Source organism: Dendrobates tinctorius, unplaced genomic scaffold (assembly GCF_039654945.1).
Source record: "Dendrobates tinctorius isolate UK_male_01 unplaced genomic scaffold, ASM3965494v1 ptg000449l, whole genome shotgun sequence".
NCBI lineage: Eukaryota > Metazoa > Chordata > Amphibia > Anura > Dendrobatidae > Dendrobates > Dendrobates tinctorius.
Genome location: NW_027362111.1, coordinates 120001 through 133635, shown reverse-complemented (window position 1 = coordinate 133635; position 13635 = coordinate 120001). Strand labels below are relative to the sequence as shown.

At 44.4% G+C, this 13635-nt stretch overlaps 1 protein-coding gene across 3 annotated transcripts in view; it reads right to left on the bottom strand.

Annotated features, from left to right (window-relative positions):
• Positions 1-4657: 4657 nt before the first annotated feature.
• Positions 4658-13635, bottom strand: part of BSN (bassoon presynaptic cytomatrix protein) — a 67696-nt gene continuing 58718 nt past the window's right edge. The window contains exons 8-9 of one of the 3 annotated variants that reach the window (XR_012227556.1): positions 10055-10125; positions 4658-8128 (exon numbers count right to left, since the gene is read on the bottom strand). The gene's annotated coding sequence lies outside the window, so the exon portion shown is untranslated. The remainder of the gene's footprint in view (positions 8129-10054; positions 10126-13635) is intronic. The other 2 variants (XR_012227557.1, XM_073564315.1) reach the window with 2 other exon arrangements.

Sequence of the window (13635 nt, the reverse complement as noted above, 5' to 3'; positions counted from 1 at the left end):
TATACACAGGAGTTCTGTATATAGTGTCAGTGTACAGGTAATACAGGGCTCACCAGTGATATTATACACAGGAGCTCTGTATATAGTGTCAGTGTACAGGTAATACAGTGATCACCAGTGACATTATACACAGGAGCTCTGTATATAGTGTCAGTGTACAGGTAATACAGGGATCACCAGTGATATTATACACAGGAGCTCTGTATATAGTGTCATTGTACAGGTAATACAGGGATCACCAGTGACATTATACACACGAGTTCTGTATATAGTGTACAGGTAATACAGTGATCACCAGTGACATTATACACAGGAGCTCTGTATATAGTGTCAGTGTACAGGTAATACAGGGATCACCAGTTACATTAAACACAGGAGCTCTGTATATAGTGTAAAGGTAATACAGGGATCACCAGTGACATTATACACAGGAGCTCTGTATATAGTGTATAGCATACAGGCAATACAGGGATTACTAGTGACATTATACACAGGAGCTCTGTATATACTGTCTGTGTACAGGTAATACAGTGGTCACCAGTGACATTATGCACAGCTTAGTGTATAGTGTACAGGTAGTACAGTGATCACCAGTAACATTATACACAGGAGCTCTGTAGTGTCAGTGTACAGGTAATAGTGATCAGCAGTGATATTATACACAGGAGCTCTGCATATAGTGTCAGTGTACAGGTAATACAGTGATCACCAGTGACATTATACACAGCAGCTCTGTATATAGTGTCAGTGTACAGGTAATACAGTGATTACCAGTGATATTATACACAGCTCTGCATATAGTGTCATTGTACAGGTAATATAGTGTCAGTGTACAGGTAATATAGTGATCAACAGTGACATTATACATTGGAGCTCTGTGTATAGTGTACAGGTAATACAGTAATCACTAGTGACATTATACACAGGAGCTCTGTATATAGTGTCAGTGTACAGGTAATAGTGATCACCAGTGACATTATACACAGGAGCTCTGTATATAGTGTCAGTGTACAGGTAATACAGCGATCACCTGTGACATTATACACAGGAGCTCTATATATAGTGTCAGTGTACAAGTAATACAGCGATCACCTGTGACATTATACACAGGTGCTCTGTATATTTTGTCCGTGTACAGGTAATACAGTGATCACTGGTGACTTTATACACAGGAGCTCTGTATATAGTGTCAGTGTACAGGTAATACAGTGATCACCAGTGACATTATACACAGCAGCTCTGTATATAGTGTATAGTGTACAGGTAATAGTGATCACCAGTGACATACACAGGAGCTCTGTATAGTCAGTGTAATTAATACAGGGATCACCAGTGACATTATACACAGGAGCTCTGTGTATAGTGTATAGTGTACAGGTAATACAGGGATCCCTGGAGACATTATACACAGCTCTGTATATAGTGCACAGGTAATATAGTGTTCACTAGTGATATCATACACAGGAGCTCTGTATGTAGTGTCAGTGTACAGGTAATACAGGGATCACCAGTGATATTATACACAGGAGCTCTGTATATAGTGTCATTGTACAGGTAATACAGGGATCACCAGTGACATTATACACAGGAGCTCTGTATATAGTGTCAGTGTACAGGTAATACAGGGATCACCAGTTACATTAAACACAGGAGCTCTGTATATAGTGTAAAGGTAATACAGGGATCACCAGTGACATTATACACAGGAGCTCTGTATATAGTGTATAGCATACAGGCAATACAGGGATTACTAGTGACATTATACACAGGAGCTCTGTATATAGTGTCCGTGTACAGGTAATACAGTGATCACCAGTGACATTATGCACAGCTTAGTGTATAGTGTTCAGGTAGTACAGTGATCACCAGTGACATTATACACAGGAGCTCTGTATATAGTGTCAGTGTACAGGTAATACAGTGATCACCAGTGACATTATACACAGGAGCTCTATATAGTGTCAGTGTACAGGTAATACAGCGATCACCTGTGACATTATACACAGGTGCTCTGTATATAGTGTCAGTGTACAGGTAATACAGTGATCACCAGTGACATTATACACAGGAGCTCTGTATATAGTGTCAGTGTACAGGTAATACAGGGATCACCAGTGATATTATACACAGGAGCTCTGTATATAGTGTCATTGTACAGGTAATACAGTGATCACCAGTGACATTATACACAGGAGCTCTGTATATAGTGTCAGTGTACAGGTAATACAGGGATCACCAGTGATATTATACACAGGAGCTCTGTATATAGTGTCAGTGTACAGGTAATACAGGGATCACCAGTTACATTATACACAGGAGCTCTGTATATAGTGTCAGTGTACAGGTAATACAGGGATCACCAGTGATATTATACACAGGAGCTCTGTATATAGTGTACAGGTAATACAGTGATCACCAGTGACATTATACACAGGAGCTCTGTATATAGTGTCAGTGTAAAGGTAATACAGGGATCACCAGTGACATTATACACAGGAGCTCTGTATATAGTGTATAGCATACAGGCAATACAGGGATTACTAGTGACATTATACACAGGAGCTCTGTATATAGTGTCCGTGTACAGGTAATACAGTGATCACCAGTGACATTATACCCAGCTTAGTGTATAGTGTACAGGTAGTACAGTGATCACCAGTGACATTATACACAGGAGCTCAGTAGTGTCAATGTACAGGTAATACAGTGATCAGCAGTGATATTATACATAGGAAATCTGCATATAGTGTCAGTGTACAGGTAATACAGTGATCACCAGTGACATTATACACAGCAGCTCTGTATATAGTGTCAGTGTACAGGTAATACAGTGATCATCAGTGAAATTATACATAGGAGCTCTGTATATAGTGTACAGGTAATACAGTAATCACTAGTGACATTATACACAGGAGCTCTGTATATAGTGCCCGTGCACAGGTAATATAGTGATCACCAGTGCCATTTTACACAGGAGATCTGTACTTGGTATGCAGTGTCAGTGTACAGGTAATAGTGATCACCGGTGAAATTATACACAGGAGTTCTGTATATAGTGTCAGTGTACAGGTAATACAGTGATCACCAGTGACATTATACACAGGAACTCTGTATATAGTGTCAGTGTACAGGTAATACAGTGATCACCAGTGACATTATACACAGGAGCTCTGTATATAGTGCACAGGTAATACAGTGATCACCAGTGACATTATACACAGGAGCTCTGTAAATAGTGTCAGTATACAGGTAATAGTGATCACCGGTGACATTATACACAGGAGCTCTGTATATATAGTGTACAGGTAATACAGGGATCACCGGTGACATTATACACAGGAGCTCTGTATATAGTGTATAGTGTACAGGTAATACAGGGATCACCGGTGACATTATACACAGGAGCTCTGTATATAGTGTATAGTGTACAGGTAATACAGTGATCACCGGTGACATTATACACAGGAGCTCTGTATATAGTGTCAGTTTACAGGTAATACAGGGATCACCAGTGACATTATACACAGGAGCTCTGTATATTGCGTATTGTGTACAGGTAATACAGGGATCACCAGTGACATTATACACAGGAGCTCTGTATATAGTGTCAGTATACAGGTAATACAGTGATCACCGGTGACATTATACACAGGAGCTCTGTATATAGTGTATAGTGTACAGGTAATACAGTGATCACCAGTGCCATTATACACAGGAGCTCTGTATATAGGCTCACTGTACAGGTAATACAATGATCAAAACAGCTAACATAGAAAAATTAAGAAAAACATATCATAAGTAAACAACCTTACCAAAACCTGTCGGATGATACATGCACTAGCAGGATGCAGCAGGTCTCCACTATAAAGGGTGGGGCAGCACACGTGCAAACTACTGTTAGAAACAGCCACCCACACACCTACCAGATTATGATGTGGTTGGCTGCCTAGTAGAAAAAATGCACATAAATGAGGCTTGAGTAGAACGCCAGTCACACAGGTATGTGTGATGCAAAGTGTCCAGCTTACAGTGTATTGATGACGACGATAATATTATGCACCCCACAGGGAGAGTACACCCAGTCAACAAAAAGAGGCCTGGCTGCATCCTGCAAAAAATGATAAAAAGTGCAAAAAAGTGAGAAAAATAATGCATATGATGGATACATTAAATGAGGTAGTGGTTGATATTTTGGCCAAAATAGGTAAGCTTGCAACCCAACGTCAAGGGTGCTCATACTTGTGAGTCCTAACACTAATTTCAAAAACAGCTAGCAGAAAAATTAAGAAAAACAAACCATAAGAAAACAGCCTTACCAAAACCTGATGATAAATGCACTAGCAGGATGCTGCAGCCCCCACTATAATGGCTGGGGGCAGCACAGGTGCAAACTACTGATAGAAACAGCCACCCCACACACAGGATTCTTGTCCCTTGGGTTTTCCAGGTTGGAGTGATCCCCACTTTGTCGAATGGCATCTGCTGAATTTGTCTCATTAGGTTGTTACGTGGTGTAAATTCGGCAGCGTGGCACCCTACATTTATCACGTGACAACTTTGTTACAGCTCTCTGTAGACTTGATCTCCCCGGAAGCTCTCTCCATAGACATTAGCGTGAATCCCCTGACAACAATGACAAGACCTGAAGACAAGACGCTCATATCAAGTTCATTTTATTCTGCGTTGACAATATCTTGTAAGGGGTCAACCGATTACTGATAACGACAAGGATGTGACACAGCGATATTAGGGGCACAGCCGGACAGGGGGACACATCATTCATATACAGGGTCAGGTCATTGCACTTTGCACCACTGTAAACTTTATCATTTTATACTTTGAATAGAATTTCATATTTTACATATAAAACTTTTCCATCATCTTCTTACCTCTCCCCCCAAGACACCACCAAACAAATCAACGGTGAGAATCGTTGCAGATAGGTACGACCCAGAAGCCGAGTCCTAGTTATCGCTCGGAGCCGCTGTTGGCCATGATGTCATGTCTTCTCTGTCAACAGGATTACAATCTCTTTATATACAAATGAAAGCACGAGCGTGATAGGTGGACTAGAGAGTGTGGCCTCCCGAGGTGCATGCACTGGATTGTGACCTCACCTCGGAGATCAGACTAGAGGATGTGGCCTAGCAGGGTGGATAGTATGATGGATGTGGCCTCTTGGGGTGAATGAACTGGAGGTTGTGGCCTCCTGCGGTGAATGAACTGGAGGATGTGGCCTCCTGGGGTGAATGTGAAGGTGAGTGTGGCCTCCCGGGGTGAATGGACTGCAGAATGTGGCCTCCCGGGGTGAATGCACTGGAGAGTGTAGCCTAACCTTGGAGAATAGACTGGAGAATGTGGCCTACCAGGGTGAACTGACTGGAGGATGTGGCCTCCTGGGTTAGAAAGACAAGGATGTGGCTTCACAACGAAGAACAGACTGGAGGATGTGGCTTCATCTCAGTGAATAGGCTGGAGAATGTGGCTTCACCACAAAAAGTAGACTGGAAGATGGGGCTTCATCTCAGAGAAAAAGCAGGAGCATGTGACCTCCCGGGGTGAACAGTATGGTGGATGTGGCTTCCCGGGGTGAATGGACTGGAGGATGTGGTCTCCCGGGGTGAATAGATTGGAGAATGTGGCTTTAAGTTGGTGAAAAGACTGGAAGATTTGGCTTCACCTCGGAGAACAGACTGGAGGATGTGGCCTCTCGGGGGGGAACTTTGGTGGATGTGGCCTCCCAGGTTGGAAAAACTTGAGGATGTGACTTCACCTCTGAGAATAGACTAGAGGATGTGGCCTTAATATGGTGAGTGGACTGGAGAGAGTGACTTCATCAGGGTGAATATAATGGTAGGAATGGCATCAGCATGGCAGGTGGATTGGAGGATATGGAATTACTGGGATGAACACCACAACACTTGGGACCCCGGAGCGCGACTTCACCTTGTTAGATGGTTTGGGGGGCATGAGCTCACTGACCGGCAGGCACTACCTCACCAATGCGGATGGACTGCAGGCATCATCATGACAGTTGTTCATAACATTATAATTCCTTTGCTTTTTTTATGTAATTTTTCCATCATTTTCTAATACGAGGACATTTACATGCTGTACAGAAATATATATATACAGTGCATCCTGAGGAAGAGCAGCAACATCACCAACAACTGCTCCCACAACTAAGCTGAACATGACAAAAGCTCCTGAGTGCACTCCACACATTATTCCCACTCCAATATCCACCTGCCAAGGGCAAACCCTGGAGAACACGGCAAAGTCCGAGGTGGATGGAGCCATCAGAGCTCCATGGGTGGCTCTCACTAATGCCCCATCATATTCTACATTCATGGCAGGAACAACGGCGCTGACATTCATCTGTCATATGAATGGTGGGACGTACTCTTCCCTGGAGACCGGTCTGCAGGATGTGATGACTACTACTCCCAGCATACAGCATTCTTAATGGTGGCGATTCTTCTCTGCAGCCCAATTCTGCTGGTCATAGCAATATTATAAGAACTTTCTAGAATCTTCCAGGGTGAATGCAATGATTTAATTATGTGGTCTCCAAACATGTCTGGTCCGCAACCAATTGACCCTTGTTCATGTTGTCAGTGCTCGTTCTGTTGGTGGCTGTCCTGGCAACACTTGTGCTGTCAGTGCTCGTGTGGTCAGTGGCCGTCCTGGCAACACTTGTGCTGTCAGTGCTCCTGCTGTTGGCGGTCATCCGGGCAGCACTCATGCTGTTGGTGGCTGTCCTGCCAGCACTTGTCCTGTCAGTGGCTGTCACGCACTTTGGACCTTTGAGTCACTAGTCTTTGTTCTCTGACCACCTTCAATCACAAGTGCGCACATTGGCATATAGGGGTAATTCTAGATTACGGACACATGGAGAGATACGGGGGCAATCACTAAGATGAGATGAAAGCATGCACAGTACAGAGCCGCGAGCCATGCATTGGGACAAGACACAAGTCGCACAGGCTATATGGCTACTAGCCTTTGGCAAAATCCTTATTGGAGTCAAACATGCCACTAACATCATACACACAGGGCTATAAACAGAGCAATGTGCAGTCACACAGAAACCCACCTACAGCATAACATTAACTGCTGATAACTATGGAGACCACCAACCACCCTCCCCCCCCTGTTGCATAGACAATTAGACTTGATCATAGGATGAATGGAAGCGCGGATGGACAGACGAGCGTCAGCTCTGAGCATGCTCAACAGGACAGGGAGCGCTTCACAGTACGCAGACATGGGCGCTACGGTACAATACTGGAGCGGGTCGGGCGGGTATGGCGCATGCGGCTGGACAGACTTGTCTTTGTGCATGCCCGCTGGAGATGGCTTAGGACTTGAAGTGCACAGTTTATTTGTCTTTAGAAGAGAGAAACGGGAGGACGCACTCCCGCCATCTTGTGCTCTTTGACTGCTCTCTATTGCTTCTAGAGAATCCCAATGTGAGAAACCAATCACAAAAACCATGAAAATGAAGAGCAATAAATTATAAATGCATTGTGTGACAAAACCAAAGCGAGATGTTAAGGCTGCGGGACCCAACAGAGAAAAAACGCGACAGATGTGGAAACCGCCATTGGAACGGCTCATTGATGGCTTACTGATCAGTGGCAGCTATGACTGGTCGCCATTTATTCTTGTAGGAAGCGGCCAATCAGTGCGCTGCCTTTCAGTCCTATGGCCTCATGCTTCAGTAGGTGAACAGTGACCGGTCCTCATGTCTCCTCTTGGTATTTCACGATCCTCTCCCCCTGACGATCAGGAGTGCAGGATACCACATCTCATAGATGGAATGGTGTCACAAAGTGGAGCTTGTCACTCCAAGCCCTATAATCACAGCTCTAGGGAGGAGATCTCGGGAGCACACAATGAAATCTGGGACTCTGATCTCGGTGGCACACAAAGAAATCCGGGACTCTGAGTCTAAGATCTAAAACAGAGAATAGAGAACACATCCCTGCCGAGAAGTCCGGAACACTGGCCCCAGTGTCCCCTTATCTCCAAGTTGTTCCTTGTGGCCTTATCTGTATTTGAACCCTGCCCGTCAATCAGGTGGGTCAGCAGCTTCACGACATGGATATCCATATTCCCTGCAAGACTGGAAGACACAAAGAGTTAATTGTGTCAGAATGGAAAGTGGGAAAACTATGCTGACAAACTTGGCAAACACAGGCGCTGGGACTGTCCTAGTTTGTAATAATCCATATTTTTCCATGTGTTTAGGGTGGCCAGACACAATAATGGGATACACAGGATCATGGGATACACAGGACACGGGATCAGGAGATACTCCAGACACAGGATCATGGGAGGTTACACATGACATTTGATCATGAGATACACAGGACATGGGATTCAAAGGACATAGGATCACGAGATACACAGGACATGGGATTCACAGGCCATAGGATCATGAGATAGACAGAACATGGGATTCACAGGACGTAGGATCATTAGATACACATGACATGGGATTCACAGGACGTAGGATCATGAGATACACAGGACATGGGATTCACAGGACATAGGATCATGAGATACACAGGACATGGGATTCATAGGACATAGGATCATGAGATACACAGGACATGGGATTGACAGGAGGTAGGATCATGAGATACACAGGATCATGGGAGGTTACACGACATTGGATCATGAGATACACAGGACATGGGATTCACAGGACATAGGATCATGAGATACACAGGACATGGGATTCACAGGACGTAGGATCATGAGATACACAGGACATGGGATTCACAGGACGTAGGATCATGAGATACACAGGACATGGGATTCACAGGACTTTGGATCATGAGATACACATGACATGGGATTCACAGGACGTAGGATCATGAGATACACAGGACATGGGATTCACAGGACGTAGGATCATGAGATACACAGGACATGGGATTCACAGGACGTAGGATCACGAGATACACAGGACATGGGATTCACAGGACGTAGGATTACGAGATACACAGGACATGGGATTCACAGGACGTAGGATCACGAGATACACAGAACATGGGATTCACAGGACGTAGGATCACGAGATACACAGAACATGGGATTCACAGGACGTAGGATCACGAGATACACAGGACATGGGATTCACGAGATGTAGGATCATGAGATACACAGGACTTGGGATTCACAGGACATAGGATCATGAGATACACAGGACATGGGATTCACAGGACATAGGATCACGAAATACACAGGACATGGGATTCACAGGACGTAGGATCACGAGATACACAGGACATGGGATTCACAGGACGTAGGATCACGAGATACACAGGACATGGGATTCACAGGACGTAGGATCACGAGATACACAGGACATGGGATTCACGAGATGTAGGATCATGAGATACACAGGACTTGGGATTCACAGGACATAGGATCATGAGATACACAGGACATGGGATTCACAGGACATAGGATCACCAAATACACAGGACATGGGATTCACAGGGCTTAGGATCATGAGATACACAGGGCATGGGATTCACAGGACATAGGATCATGAGATACACAGGACATGGGATTCACAGGACGTAGGATCATGAGATACACAGGACATGGGATTCACAGGACATAGGATCATGAGATACACAGGACATGGGATTCACGGGACGTAGGATCATGAGATACACAGGACATGGGATTCACGGGACATAGGATCATGAGATACACAGGACATGGGATTCACGGGACGTAGGATCATGAGATACACAGGACATCATAAAAATACTGCATACACAACACACATTACAGATGACTGTGACACCATATTGAAATGACACATTTTCTGCTTATTTCCTGGCCCAGGAAGTGATGGTCGGAGGCTTTGTAAACTGTGGATGTTTTGGTATTAGAATTTTTTATTTATGTAAGGAAAATTTCAATAAAATTTATGTTTAAAAAAATGTTTTCTGGGACAGGAAAGATGTCATTTTAACATGTGTCCCTGATATCTGCATCATGTGAACATGTCTCAGGTGAAAACGCTCACTTCTATACCCAGAGTCCAGTGCTGCGGATAATTTATTTCAGATTTCTTCATAGCATCCTTCAGATCTCCACCTTGAGTCAGAAAGAAGAGCAAGGTCACACCGGAGAAAATCTCCTGGGCAGTGACCAGGGAAGAAATAATACACAATACATGGTCCATACACAGTACATGGAAAGCAGTGAAGTCGTCTGGCAGGCGTATTTTCTTCCAACGCCGCTCCGCGACCCTGGATGCTTGTCGAAGTTTTTTGGTGAGGTTGTTGTGCCAGGGTTGCCTATTGATTTGTCGCACTTTGTCATGCATGAGAGGGGTGACTGAGTCTATGGCTGATGTGAGGGTGGCGTTGTAGAAAGCGGTGGTGCTGTCCGTGTTGTGGAGTGAAGATATGGAGGACAGAGGTAGAAGAGAGTCTGAGAGTCTGTGAGTGTCTAGGTGTGCGAGATTTCTGTGAGGATGTGCTAGTGGCTGGACATGGGGGGCAGGTGAGAAGGACAAGGATCAGAAGGTGAGTAGATGGTGGTCAGATAGGGGGAAGAGAGAGGTTGCGAGATTAGATAGGGAACAGAGGCGGGTGAAGATGAGGTCTAATGTATGTCCATCTTTTTGGTGCCTAATCTCCAAAAGTGAGCTATTGCGTCTCCTCTTAGCCTTCCTTTTTGAAAGCTAAACATTCCCAGATCCTTTTTAACCGTTCCTTGTAGGACATACTTTACAGTCCTCTCACCATCCTGGTCGCTCTTCTCTGAACTTGATCAATTTTTCACTTGTCTTTTTTTACAATGTGGTGCCCAGAACTGGACACAGTATTCCTGATGAGGTCTGACCAAGGAGGGTTAGAGGGGATAATTACTTCATGTGATCTAGACTATATGCTTCTCTTAATACATCCCAGAACTGTGATTGCCTTTTCTCTGCTGCATCACACTGATGACTCCTGTGCAGTCTGTGATCTATTAGTATACCCAAGTCTTTTTCACACGTGCTGTTGCTTAGTTCTATTTCTCCCATTCTATAGATGTATTTTTCATTTTTATTGCCCAGATGTAGAATCTTGCATTTCTCCCTGTTAAATACCATTCTATTAGTCACTGCCCATTCTTCAAGCTTGACTACAGCCTTCTTAATCCTTTCTCTCTCTTCCCTAGTGTTAGCTATCCCTCCTAGCTTTTCATAATCTGCAAATTTGATTAGTTTACCTTCAGTTATTATTATTATTTATATAGCACCATTAATTTCATGGAACTGTACATGAGTTCCCTTAGCTAGATCATTTATAAAAATGATGGGGCCAGGACAGAGCCTTGTGGTACCCCTCTTGAAACACTTCCAATTGGATCTGCAACCATTTATGACCACTCTTTGAGTACATTCACTGACCCAGTCATGAATCCACCTATCCGTAGACTTGTTAATCCCATACTTGGTAATTTTATTCAATAAGGATAGTATGAGATACTTTATCAAATGCTTTGCTGAAGTTGAGATATACTATATTTACCGTATTTCCGTAATCCACCCATTCAGTGATTCCAGGAAGTTAGACTAGTCTGGCATGACTTGTTTGCTACAAACCCATGCAGGCTCTGGTTAATTACTGTATTTTTAGCCAAGAGCTTACATACATGTTGATTAACAATTTGTTCAAACAACTTTCCTGGTATAGAACTAAGGCTCACTGGCCTGTAATTTCCTAGCTCCATCTTCTTTCCTTTTTTGAAGATAGGGACAAAATTTGCCCTTCTCCAATCTTCTGGGACGTCCCGTTTTCCAGAATTTTTCAATGATTCATGATAAATACACAGTATATGGTCCATACACAGTACACGGCCACCAATACACAGTACAAGTTACATACAGATTACAAGGTACATACACAGACCATGGTCTATACACAGTACACGGCCACCAATACACAGTACAAGTTACATACACAGTACAAGGTACATACACAGCCCATGGTCCATACACATTCCATGATCCATACACAGTCCGTGGCCCATACACAGTCCATGATCCATGCACAGTCCATGGTCCATACACAGTGCATGGTTCATACACAATCCATGGTCCATACACAGTCCATGGTCCATACACAATCCATGGTCCATACACAGACCATGATCCATACACAGACCATGAATCATACACAGTTCATGGTCCATACACAGACCATGATCCATACACAGTCCATGGCCCATACACAGTCCATGGTCCATACACAGTCCATGGTCCATACACAATCCATGGTCCATACACAGACCATGATCCATACACAGTCCATGAACCATACACAGTCCATGGTCCATACACAGACCATGATCCATACACAGTCCATGGCCCATACACAGACCATGGTCCATACACAGTCCATGGTCCACACACAGCACATGACCCACACACAGCACATGGCCCACACACAGTACATGGCCCACACACTTTACATGGTTCACACACAGTACATGGCCTATAGGCAGTCCGTGGCCCATACACAGTCAATGGTCCATACACAGTCCATGGTCCATACACAATCCATGGTCCATACACAGACTATGATCCATACACAGTCCATGGTCCATACACAGTCCATGGTCCATACACAGACCATGATCCATACACAGTCCATGGCCCATACACAGTCCATAGCCCATACACAGTTCATGGTCCAAACACAGTTCATGGTCCAAACACAGTCCATGGCCCATACACAGTCCATAGCCCATACACAGTTCATGGTCCAAACACAGTCCATGGTCCATACACAGTTCATGGTCCATACACAGTCCATGGTCCATACACAGTCCATGGTCCATACACAGTCCATGGTCCATACACAGTTCATGGTCCATACACAGTCCATGGTCCATACACAGACCATGATCCATACACAGTCCATGGCCCATACACAGTCCATAGCCCATACACAGTTCATGGTCCAAACACAGTCCATGGTCCATACACAGTTCATGGTCCAAACACAGTCCATGGTCCATACACAGTCCATGGTCCATACACAGACCATGATCCATACACAGTCCATGGTCCATACACAGACCATGATCCATACACAGTCCATGGCCCATACACAGACCATAGCCCATACACAGTTCATGGTCCAAACACAGTCCATGGTCCATACACAGTTCATGGTCCAAACACAGTCCATGGTCCATACACAGTTCATGGTCCAAACACAGTCCATGGTCCATACACAGTCCATGGTCCATACACAGACCATGATCCATACACAGTCCATGGTCCATACACAGACCATGATCCATACACAGTCCATGGCCCATACACAGACCATAGCCCATACACAGTTCATGGTCCAAACACAGTCCATGGTCCATACACAGTTCATGGTCCATACACAGTTCATGGTCCAAACACAGTCCATGGTCCAAACACAGTCCATGGTCCATACACAGTTCATGGTCCAAACACAGTCCATGGTCCATACACAGTTCATGGTCCAAACTCAGTACATGGCCCATACACAGTACATGGCCCATACACAGTATATGGTCATACACTGTACATGGTCCACACACAGTACATGGTCCATACACTGTGCATGGCCC